This window comes from Mytilus galloprovincialis, chromosome 14 (assembly GCF_965363235.1).
Source record: "Mytilus galloprovincialis chromosome 14, xbMytGall1.hap1.1, whole genome shotgun sequence".
Taxonomy (NCBI): Eukaryota; Metazoa; Mollusca; class Bivalvia; order Mytilida; family Mytilidae; genus Mytilus; species Mytilus galloprovincialis.
The window spans coordinates 8,272,140-8,283,629 of NC_134851.1; the positions used below are offsets into that span (position 1 = coordinate 8,272,140).

The 11,490-nt window shown below is 30.0% G+C and overlaps 1 long non-coding RNA gene across 1 annotated transcript; it reads left to right on the forward strand.

Annotated features, from left to right (window-relative positions):
• The first annotated feature begins 230 nt into the window (after positions 1-230).
• Positions 231-9,479, forward strand: LOC143059778 (uncharacterized). The gene is made up of 4 exons (XR_012973602.1): positions 231-459; positions 3,087-3,243; positions 4,066-4,143; positions 5,465-9,479. It is a non-coding gene; the product is annotated as an uncharacterized LOC143059778 (long non-coding RNA).
• Positions 9,480-11,490: the final 2,011 nt, after the last annotated feature.

The window sequence follows — 11,490 nt, forward strand, 5'->3', positions numbered from 1 at the left end:
AATATATATTAAGGGTTATACTAATATGTGAATATTATGAGTCCAGGTAACTCGATCAACTTGATTTGTACGTATGAAAAATTATATTTATTATCTGGTCATGTCCCGCGTTTTTTTTTGTAATGTTGTTATAATAACAGTGTAAGTTAAGACCAAAAAGTAGACCAGGAAAATACTTTATTATCTTTACTAGTTAATTTCTGGAGATCACGTGTCTGTCATTTATTCTGTTATTCACATCTTTTAAACAATTATATTATATACGCATCATATCAATCTATCAATTAGGATACATTATTTTATTTGGCTTAATAACATATTATTGGTATTTAGTGCGACCGTGCACCTTTCGGTTGTCTCGAGTGTTTTCTATTATAGCAATGTTTAAGTCGTCATGTTGCGGGATTTTCAAATCCCAAAAGAAGAACACACTTCAAATTCAACATGATTTTCGATTTGGTAACCGCATTACTTTAATATAGATCATTATATATTACATAACCTTACACAATCAATTTACTTTTTATGATTAATCTGATATGCATGCCCAATATATTTTATTCCCAAAACCTTATTTAAAAAGGAGGGGACATGGTCAAAGTGTCGTGCAAACCAAATTATTGTTTATTGTCACGGAATAATAACAAACTGTGCTATAGTTTTTAAGATTATTGGATAATTGACTTGTTCTATAGGTACATGTACCTTACTTACCCAGGTGACATATCAGTTGTACCCTTGATATTGGTATAAATTCAAATCACAGGCACTTGTTTCTATCCATTTGAAGAATATTAACGTATATATTTACCAGAAATAATGGTTTTAAGCGGAGAGGTGAAAAAATTACTTGGGTACCTTCTCGAAAATATACGTTGATAGTGGGTGTTCCAATGGATAGAAACAAGTGCCTGTGATTCAAATGCTTAATGATATATTAAAAGAAGATGTGGTATGATTGCCAATGAGACAGCTGTCCACAAGAGACCAAAATGACACAGACATTAACAACTATAGGTCACTGTACAGCCTTCAACAATGAGCATAGCCCATACCACAAAGGCCCCGATATGACAATGTAAAACAATTCAAACGAGAAAACTAAGATACATGTATATGTACATTGTACATGTTGTATATGAAGATTAATTAGATTAAAGTAAACAATGTGGTATGTTTCCAAAATAAATGCTATCCGCTAAAGACCAACTGATGTTGATCCAATTACTATAGCCAAACAAATGATACATACATGTAGGTTACCATACTTCCTTCATTTATATTATGATTATTGAGTATTTTTTTGGAAACATTTCAAACCTTTACATGCTGTTTATATATGTTACAGTAAATAGGTGAAATTAGGAATTACAGGTAATTCCCGATGCACTTCATGCACTTAGTTAATACAAGTAATTCCTTAAACGGCCAAGTTATTACCAGTAATTACTAAATTTAAAATGAATATTTACACCTATTTACTGACTGCTAACAATGGCTAACACAACCATAACTTTTGATCACCTGACCATAATACAACATTGTTTTAGCTGTGTAATACTAACTAGAAGATCAGTTAGTACACTTAAAATTTTGAATGGTTGATATGTATAAAAAATATCTTGAATAAATATGGACTTTCAAATATTTGGTTAAATCAGAGTAACTTTAGTTTTAATCCAAAATGGTTTAAGTTGAGCATTATAATACAGATAATTTTTGACCAACTTCAGCAGACATGGAAATCAGAAATGGAAAATTCTCCCAAAGCATTATGTCTTAACTTTTTAAAGAACTCTTTGAATATGAAGAATATTTAGACTTATTACCTTATAAAGATAAGATAACGTTATGTAGGTTAAGAACTGGAATGAACTGTTATGTGCATTAGCTTCGAGATATATAAAAAAAATATCTTTTTTTTGTTGTTAAATCATTTATAAAAATGATATTGTAAAATTATAATTCACTGTTAGCAGCCATTCTGGTTTTATTTTGTTAAATTAGCTGAGAAAAAAGGTTGATGAGTTGTGCACTTGCAAGTGAATATTTGGACCTCATTGAATACGTATTCATGTGACCTTCAAATCAACCCCTAGCTGGAGATGGGTTATCGATGTATTAAGCTATTAAAATTGTAAGGGTTTTTGCAGAACAAATACATGTAGTCTCGGTTACTTTTGCTGTTAATCGCAGGCTCAACAAAAATGAGGAAAAAATATTAAAATTTTCCTCTAGATACTATCTGTTGACTAGTACTGTAAGAAGCTTCAGTCAAAATTGGGTAAAAATCCAGGATGGTTTATAAAATCTAATGTTTTAAAAACTTTAACTACAGAGTGTATGTAATGTTAACTGGGACAAAACTAGTCCATTTATAAGTAATATACGAAAAAAAGGATTTTTTTTTCAAACTTTACTTTTGGATATTATTTTATGATCATAAACATTTAGCTTCTGTCCAAGTTCATGAAGTTTGGTAGAAATCCAGGATATTTGGAGAAAGTTTTTTTTAAAGTTTTGAGCCACAGTGCATGATGGAGATTTTAGTTTGATTTTGAATAGATATCATTGTCTTGCATACATATATTTACGGAGTTTCAAAACCTATAAAACAACCATTTTCCAGTTTCAATTCACAAACACTAAAGAGTATGCACTTTGGATGTGCATTATATTCCTACATCCTTAAGTTAGCGCCGTTAAAATCCCTACCCCTTTACTTTCTTATTTGATATCTTGAATTATGTTTTTAATTTTAAAACAAAAACATCAAGTTAGTAAATAGCTGTAAAAATGACAAAAAAAATCAGTGATTACCAGTAATCACTGAAACAACTAGTACCGTAAATACATGTAATTACTAAATTGGCTAGTAATTACAGGTATTTACTGAAGTGTTTAGTAATTACATGTAATTCCTAATTTCACCTATTTACTGTAACATATACATGTTACTACAGTTCAGCGACTCAAGTTTAAAAGGCATTTATATAAAAGAATTTAAACTTAATATCATTTTGTATGAACAATTCAACATCATGTTGAATATTTACATTTTCTCAAAAAGTTTTTATTTTACTTAGCTAATAAAGAAGATGATGGATTCCCAAACAGAAATCTTGATGACAGTGAAAAAATTGAAGAATTGCACCAATTGTTACAGAGAATTGATTTCAAGCAGAAACAGATGCTCAAAGATAAGGGAATACAACAGCCATCCATGTTCCTTCACATATAAAGGTATATATCATTGTATATTGTATATATATATTTTGTCTACATTTTCTGAATTTATGATTTTAAAAATCTTTCAAAAGATATAAATGTACATTGTAAGTCATGTAATTCAAATAGAGACGTGCCATTGTCTTTGATAAAAGATAGAGTTACATGTACATATATGCCTTTTTAGTATTATCAGCTTATATACTTACTTAGCCTTGTTAAAATCTATAAATATACCTTATGTATATTACATGTATGTTGAAATGTCTGTCAGAATATATACATATATGCATGTGATCATAATGTTTCAAATAGCCAAACATTGTAAAATATATATATATATATATATATACAACTAGTCTAAACATCAACCCAACAATGTTAGATCTGTAAATTTGCTTTCGCAAATTTTTGGTTCTTCCCTCGCCGGGATTCGAACTCGTGCTACTGTGATATCGTGACACCCAATCACCTGCACTGCAGCCGTCCCACTAGACCACACGACCACCTGGGCTATATACATGTATATATATATATACAACTCGTCTAAATATCAACCTAACAATGTTAGATCTGTACATGTAAATTTGCTTTCACAAATTTTTGGTTCTTCCCTCGCGGGTATTCGAACCCATGCTACTGTGATATCGTGACACCAAATCGCCTGCACTGCAGCCGTCCCGCTAGACATATATATATATATATTGAGTATTGGAAATCCTGTACACCCTTTCCTTAGACCAAGTTTAACAAATATAATATGAATGTTTAAATTCAACTAATTATCTCCTGGCAATACACATTTAATTTAGGAACTTTTTATGTTTTATTTTGCAGTAAGCAGCTGTTTGTGATGCTTATAGGCATAAACAATCTAGTCTGGACATGTAAAACAGCAGCTGGTTCTATTTTAAAGTAAGCTATTTGATGATTACATTAATTTGACATGACCAGACCAAGTCTTGGGATAAATTAATAGTACTCATTGTCATGATTGTACTAGCTTTTTATTGTTTTATATATTTTATGGAAAATACTGTTAGTTGAGGCCTGCAAAAATTAATTTATAAGGAGATGAAGTGTTGTTGCCAATGAGAGTAGAGACATCTAACAAATAGCATGAATAGAATCATGGAGATTGAATTCATACTCATTTTTATTAGAGTGTTACAAAATAATTGCAGGAAAAAAAAACCAACAACAAAAATCAAAATAATTGTGTATTTAGTAGAATTAGCCAAATCAAACAATAACTGACTTAAATCTTGTTTGAAATTTTCACATTTCTATTGATTAAATATTATTTTATAGATCAAATAATAAATAGATAAAAGGGCAGTAATCCAGTCTCAGATTTTTGTTTTGGTTATATTGTATACAGCTGATTGTATTTTAATACTATTTACAAATACTTCTTATATGTCAAAAGAAAAAAAAATTGCTGTACCTGATATTGTGATTTATATTGAAATTGATAAAGACAACAAACTCAATAATGAGTTATTCCAATATCAATCTCCCTAGGAAAAAAATGGGGTGCTACCTAATTTTAGACCTCCATAGTGCCCATAGACACATCAAACACTTGCCAAAATATAAGCCTGAACCCCTGAGGGGATCACACATCAAATTATAAAAGTTGTATATATTCTACACCGTGAATAAGACCAAACAATGATAGAAGGAGTTAGTTTTAAAATATAATTGAAAAACTAAACTGATACAAATCAATAATTTTTTTGATGTTGATAAATAAATCACAATGTGTAATAGTTGTAATAAATTGTTATGCCAGCCTACAATAGTAGAAGGGGTTTATGTTTAATGATCCATGCTTTTGTTTGTTTATTCTTTCATCTGTTCTGCTTTAGGTTCAAGTTTTGGTAAAAGTTTTTGGTCAGGATAGTTGTTAATGATGTTAACGACCAATCAACTTAAAAATAAATATACATGTGCCTTATGTTATGATCTTTCTAAGGATAAATTAATGGTTTGACCCCAATTTCATGGTCCATTGAAAATAGAAAATTTATCACAACTTCTAGCTATTCTTTTTATAGAGTTATTCAACGAGATATTTTTGGGTCACTCATTAGAATATCTTTTAAATATATGATTTTGATTACAACTGCATTAAGATAGAATAATTGCATGCAGAAAATTATTGCTTTTGTCACATATATATCACTTGTCAATTTAATAAAATTAAACATTTTTTTTTATTACTTTATTACAGAAGCTACAAAATAGAGCTAAGGCCCTTTAAACCAAGAAACTGCCAGTGTCAGAAAAGGACAAACTTAGAAAGGCCATGCAAATTGATTTAATGTCAAGTTGGGACAGTGATTCTGTAGATAAACTCGCCTGATCACAACTGGGATTTGACTGTCACAAGATTTTAAATCTTACATGGATAAACTAAAGTCATTTACTAGACTGTAAATACCAGAGACAGCTGAATGCACAAGGCAAAGAGCTGAGGTCCAAGTAAATCAGAGAGGCCTTGTCACAAGAAATGTACAGAACTTGCATGGATTTTTACTTAAGGGCATATGACACAAAATTGAGAGATATCAATAAAAATTTCTCTAAATTTTAATAAGGACCAATTCAAAGGTACACTTTTTGAATTTGCAAGAACAAAAATACCTTCATGTTTACTTTTGAATTATAGTTGACAGTTTTCAGTTTAAGGGGGGAACCCTTAAAATGAAGTGGTTTGGTTTATTGAATTTGATTATTTTTTAAAGTAAAAAAATGAATTACTGCTCTTTTATTTCAACATTTGCATTTTTTATTAAAATTATTTACAAGTGCAGCATATCGGTGACATCAGATTATGTTAATGTGTTTGGTTAAGCTACACATATTTCTTTTTACTTAAACTTTCTGTTGCCTTTTCTAATTAATTAAATGCTGAATAATAATTTGAGTGTGGCTCATTTCAGTGTCTTGTATTTGCTGTCAAGATTTTTCCTGTAAGATTTCACATTATTTATAATCGCTTGGTCAAAGGGAGATAACTTTTCGAATCTTCACATTAGATAATCTGCGAAGAGGATTATGTAAAATGTAAATAGTTGAAAATTAATTTTATGGTTCAATAAAATCAAAATAAGTTATTGCCATTCATTATAAATAAATTTCTATCAAAAATAAGGCTCAAAGAATTTTTTTTATTTTATTTATATAAATAATAACAAAGTACACACATCATGCACATGTTGACTTCATAAAATTTGTAAACAAAAAAAATTGAAAATAAAACTAAAAAATTTTAACTAATCAGGAGACAGTCAATACACAAAATATATTTATAAGCATATAAACGTATTATTTTCTTCAATTGTCCAAGTACATATTCAATATTCATAATTTTTTGCTTGACATTACATAATTTTTGTTGAGCCTGCAACTTTTGTTGCAGAAAGCTCGACATAGGGATAGTGATCCGGCGGCGGCGGCTACGGCGGCGGCGGCAATGTTAGCTCACTTCTTAAAAGCTATATATTTTAGAAGGTGGAAGACCTGGATGCTTCATATTTTGTATATAGATGCCTCATGTTACGAAGTTTCCGTCAGTCACATGTCCATTGTCCTTGACCTCATTTTCATGGTTCAGTGACCACTTGAAAAAAAAGTTCAGATTTTTTGCAATGTTAAATTCTCTCTTACTGTAAGTAATAGGATAACTATATTTAGTATGTGCGTACTTTGCAAGGTCCTCATGCCCGTCAGACAGTTTTCACTTGACCTCAACCTCATTTCATGGATCAGTGAACAAGGTTAAGTTTTGGTGGTCAAGTCCATATCTCAGATACTATAAGCAATAGGTCTAGTATATTCGGTGTATGGAAGGACTGTAAGGTGTACATGTCCAACTGGCAGGTGTCATCTGACCTTGACCTCATTTTCATGGTTCAGTGATTATAGTTAAGTTTTTGTGTTTTGGTCTGTTTTTCTCATATTTTATGCAATAGGTTTACTATATTTGTTGTATGGAATGATTGTAAGGTGTACATTTCTAGCGGGCAGGTGTCATCTGACCTTGACCTCATTTTCATGGTTCAGTGGTTATAGTTAAGTTTTTGTGTTTTGGTCTGTTTTTCTCATACTTTATGCAATAGGTTTACTATATTTGTTGTATGGAATGATTGTAAGGTGTACATGTCTAGGGGGCAGATGTCATCTGACCTTGACCTCATTTTCATGGTTCAGTGGTCAAAGTTAAGTTTTTGAGTTTTTGGTCTTTTTATCTAATACTATATGTCATAGGTCAACTATATTTTGTGTATGGAAATATTTTATGATCTATATGTCAGTCATGCAGGTTTTATTTGACCTTGACCTGGTTTTCAAGGTTCATTGCTCAGTGTTAAGTTTTTGTGTTTTGGTCTATTTTCTTAAACTATAAGCAAAAGGTCAACTATATTTGTTGTATGGAAGCATTGTTAGCTGTACATGTCTGCCTGGCATATGGTTCAACTGACGTTGACCTCATTTTCATGGTTCATGTTAAGTCTATGTGACAGTAGTAATAAAGCTTTAGATTTAGGAGTATCAACATAATATCAATGATTAGTAAAGAAGGCGAGACATTTCTGTGTGTGCACTCTTGTGTTGATAAAAGTTTATTTGTGTGCTATTTTATTCAATTGTACATATTTGAAGTATTTCATTACACCTTATTATTTTTATTCTTGCATACTTCATTTGGAATGAAATTTTAATCAATGTTCGAGCAGCAGGATGTTTTTTTTGTCGAGCCTGCAACTTTTGTTGCAGAAAGCTCGACATAGGGATATTGATCGGGCGGCGGCGTTAGCTAACTTTTTTAAAGCTTAATATTTTAGAAGGTGGAAGACCTGGATGCTTCATACTTTGTATATAGATGCCTCATGTTACGAAGTTTCCGTCAGTCACATGTCAAATGTCCTTGACCTCATTTTCATGGTTCAGTGACCACTTGAAAAAAAAGATCAGAGTTTTTGTAATGTTGAATTCTCTCTTATTATAAGTAATAGAATAATTATATTTGGTATGTGCGTACCTTGCAAGGTCCTCATGTCCGTCAGACGGTTTTCACTTGACCTGACCTCATTTCATGGATCAGTGAACAAGGTTAAGTTTTGGTGGTCAAGTCCATATCTCAGATACTATAAGCAATAGGGCTAGTATATTTGGTGTATGGAAGGACTGTAAGGTGTACATGTCCAACTGGCAGGTGTCATCTGACCTTGACCTCATTTTCATGGTTCAGTGGTTATAGTTAAGTTTTTGTGTTTTGGTCTGTTTTTCTCATACTTTATGCAATAGATCTACTATATTTGTTGTATGGAATGATTGTATGGTGTACATGTCTAGCGAGCAGATGTCATCTGACCTGGACCTCATTTTCATGGTTGAGTGGTCAAAGTTAAGTTTTTGAGTTTTGGTCTTTTTATCTAATACTATATGCCATAGGTCAACTATATTTGGTGTATGGAAATATTTTATGATCTATATGTCAGTCGCGCAGGTTTTATTTGACCTCGACCTCATTTTCACGGTTCATTGCTCAGTGTTAAGTTCTTGTGTTTTGGTCTATTTTTTTAAAACTATAAGTAATAGGTCAACTATATTTGTTGTATGGAAGCATTGTTAGCTGTACATGTCTGCCTGGCATGGTTCATCTGACCTTGACCTCATTTTCATGGTTCATTGCTCTTTGTTTAGTTATCTTGGTTAATGTTAAGTTTATGTGACAGTTTTTAATAAAGCTTTATACTTAGGACTATCAACATAATATCAATGATAAGTAAAGAAGGCGAGACATTTCAGTGTGTGCACTCTTGTGAATTTACGAATTATGTTAATCATGTAAATAATGTTATGTTTTTTGTTTTTTGCTTTTTGAAGTTTTTAAAATTGACAAATAATGCTAGCAGGGGAGATTATTCATTAATATTTTTATGATGCCAAACTTGAAATTTAGAGGTGCCTATGTTTGCTTTTTGTTATAACCCAATTGTTATGATTCTTAAATAATCTATACAAGTAAGCATGTTAATTTGTCAATAACCATTATTTTATTAATTAGTTTGAATTTGATGAGGTTCTTTGTTGTAGAACTTGACTTTTTTTAAACAAAAGTGTTTTTTTATTTGTTTTAAATGTTTTTAAAATTGTATAACAAACTTTTTGACATTTTATTTTAATTTATCACCAAAACAACTCTAATTTGTCAGTATCTGAATAAAATTAATTTGTTAGATACTTTGTTTCTTTTATTGAAGTATATACAAAGGGAGATAACTCAAAATTGTTTTTTTTTATTATTCTGACCCGATTAGAAGTGAAAATAACTATGCCCAAGACAGGATGACAATAAGAAAATGCTAGAAATTGTTGTGTATGGTTATGCTTTGTCCAAAAGTTTTTGTTATCTCCTGTATTGTATATTGCTGCCATTGTCAAAATCCAAATCACACATAGATAGCCTTGTCCTATAGTTTATATCTGGTGTTTGTGTTTTTTGTATGTCTTAGATTCTAACTCTTCAAGTTCTTATATAAATTCAGATGCGTTGCAATTCTTTACATATAGGTAAAGGCATATTTACAAAATGGTATTGAGCTTTGCAAATGAGTGACATGTATTCGTTGGATTATTGTTTAAGTTTCATCTGAAAAATACAGTCTTCAATGTTACTGACAAATTATACATTTGCACATTGCCATTTGAAACCACAAATATTATTCTACTGTAAATACACAGAGCAGCAATCCATGCCTTTCAAGTCTAATACTTTGTAAACATGGATCAGAAAAGTTGGAGGATCAATTTTATATGTACAGTAGCTACAAAGTTATCACCATTAAAAATTCCTGTTTTTCCTAATTTTTGTTTTTTTATTTAATTAGATATTTTCAAACCAGATATTTGGGTTAAAGTAAAAACAAATCCCCAACATCCCTTTTCCAAAAAGCAGAGGGAAAAATTCTGCCTTTTCTTTATTATTCATTTGCACTATTGTTTTGTAAGTAGTTATACAGGATTATATTGACTTTAAATTGCATTAAATTTGATGGAAGTTCTAATTTAAATAAGTCATAAACAAGAAATTTATTTGAATTTACATGTAATTAAATTACATAATTAATTAAATTTAATTTATATTTAAAATTCTTTAAATTTGAAATTTATTGAAATTTAATTTATATTAAAAGATCTTTAATTCTCAAATTTATTCAAATTTAAATTATATCAAAACTTCTTTAAATTTGAAATTTATTCAAATTTAATTTATATTAAAAATTCTTTAAATCTCAAATTTATTCAAATTTAATTTACATAAACATTTCTTTAAATTAGAAATTTATTCAAATTTAGTGTATACTTAAATTCTTTAAATTTGAAATTTATTTAGATTTAAAAATACCTTTAAACTAGGTTGAAATTTGGGAATTTATTTGCAATATTAAATTTAGTTTAAATCTATATTAAATTAGAAATTTTCCAGCAAAGTAAATGCATAATATTTTTTGTAATTTGAAATTTAATATGCATAACATATTCATTTAATTTTATATTAAATGCATCATTTCATGCAGTGAACAATTGAAAGTTTTTTGATTTTGCTGCTTTAAAAACCTTTCCTCCACATGAAACACATTATATAATAATTCGTTAAGTATGCATATCCATTCTTAAAATACAAGTACAAATAGTTTTAGTACTAACCAATTTACGTAGAGTTAACTTACAAAGTCGAAACAAATCGTAAAGCCATCGTAACACGGCACTACTGAGATAAAAAAATCATCACTTAAGCACTTGTTATAATCAAAATGTATCAAAACAAAGATAGTTCGACTCATTTGTGGATTCTTGTGAGCAGTGTTTACAAATAGTCACATGTTGATTTGAGCGGTTTACGATACTTACAAATTATAAAGAGCTTTTTTTTTACAGACAAATCAATCCATAAGCATTCATCAGAAAATTTTTACCTCTCCTTTAACGAATCCCTCAGAATGTTTGCAAGTTTTTGTGTATTATTGCCATTTTTTTTCACTGTTAATAACGGGTTATTTGCGGACTCTTGCGATATACTCCTAGTTAAGATAAATGAAAACAAATATCAGTGTATGCGAATGGGTCGTTTAGTTCAAGTAAGGGGCTTCCTGTTCGTTTGATGGTTATTGTTCATTGCATTTGATTTATCTGAATACCAATTCCCTTATATATTGTTAAATCGTCTGTCGCGTTAGAATGGACCTT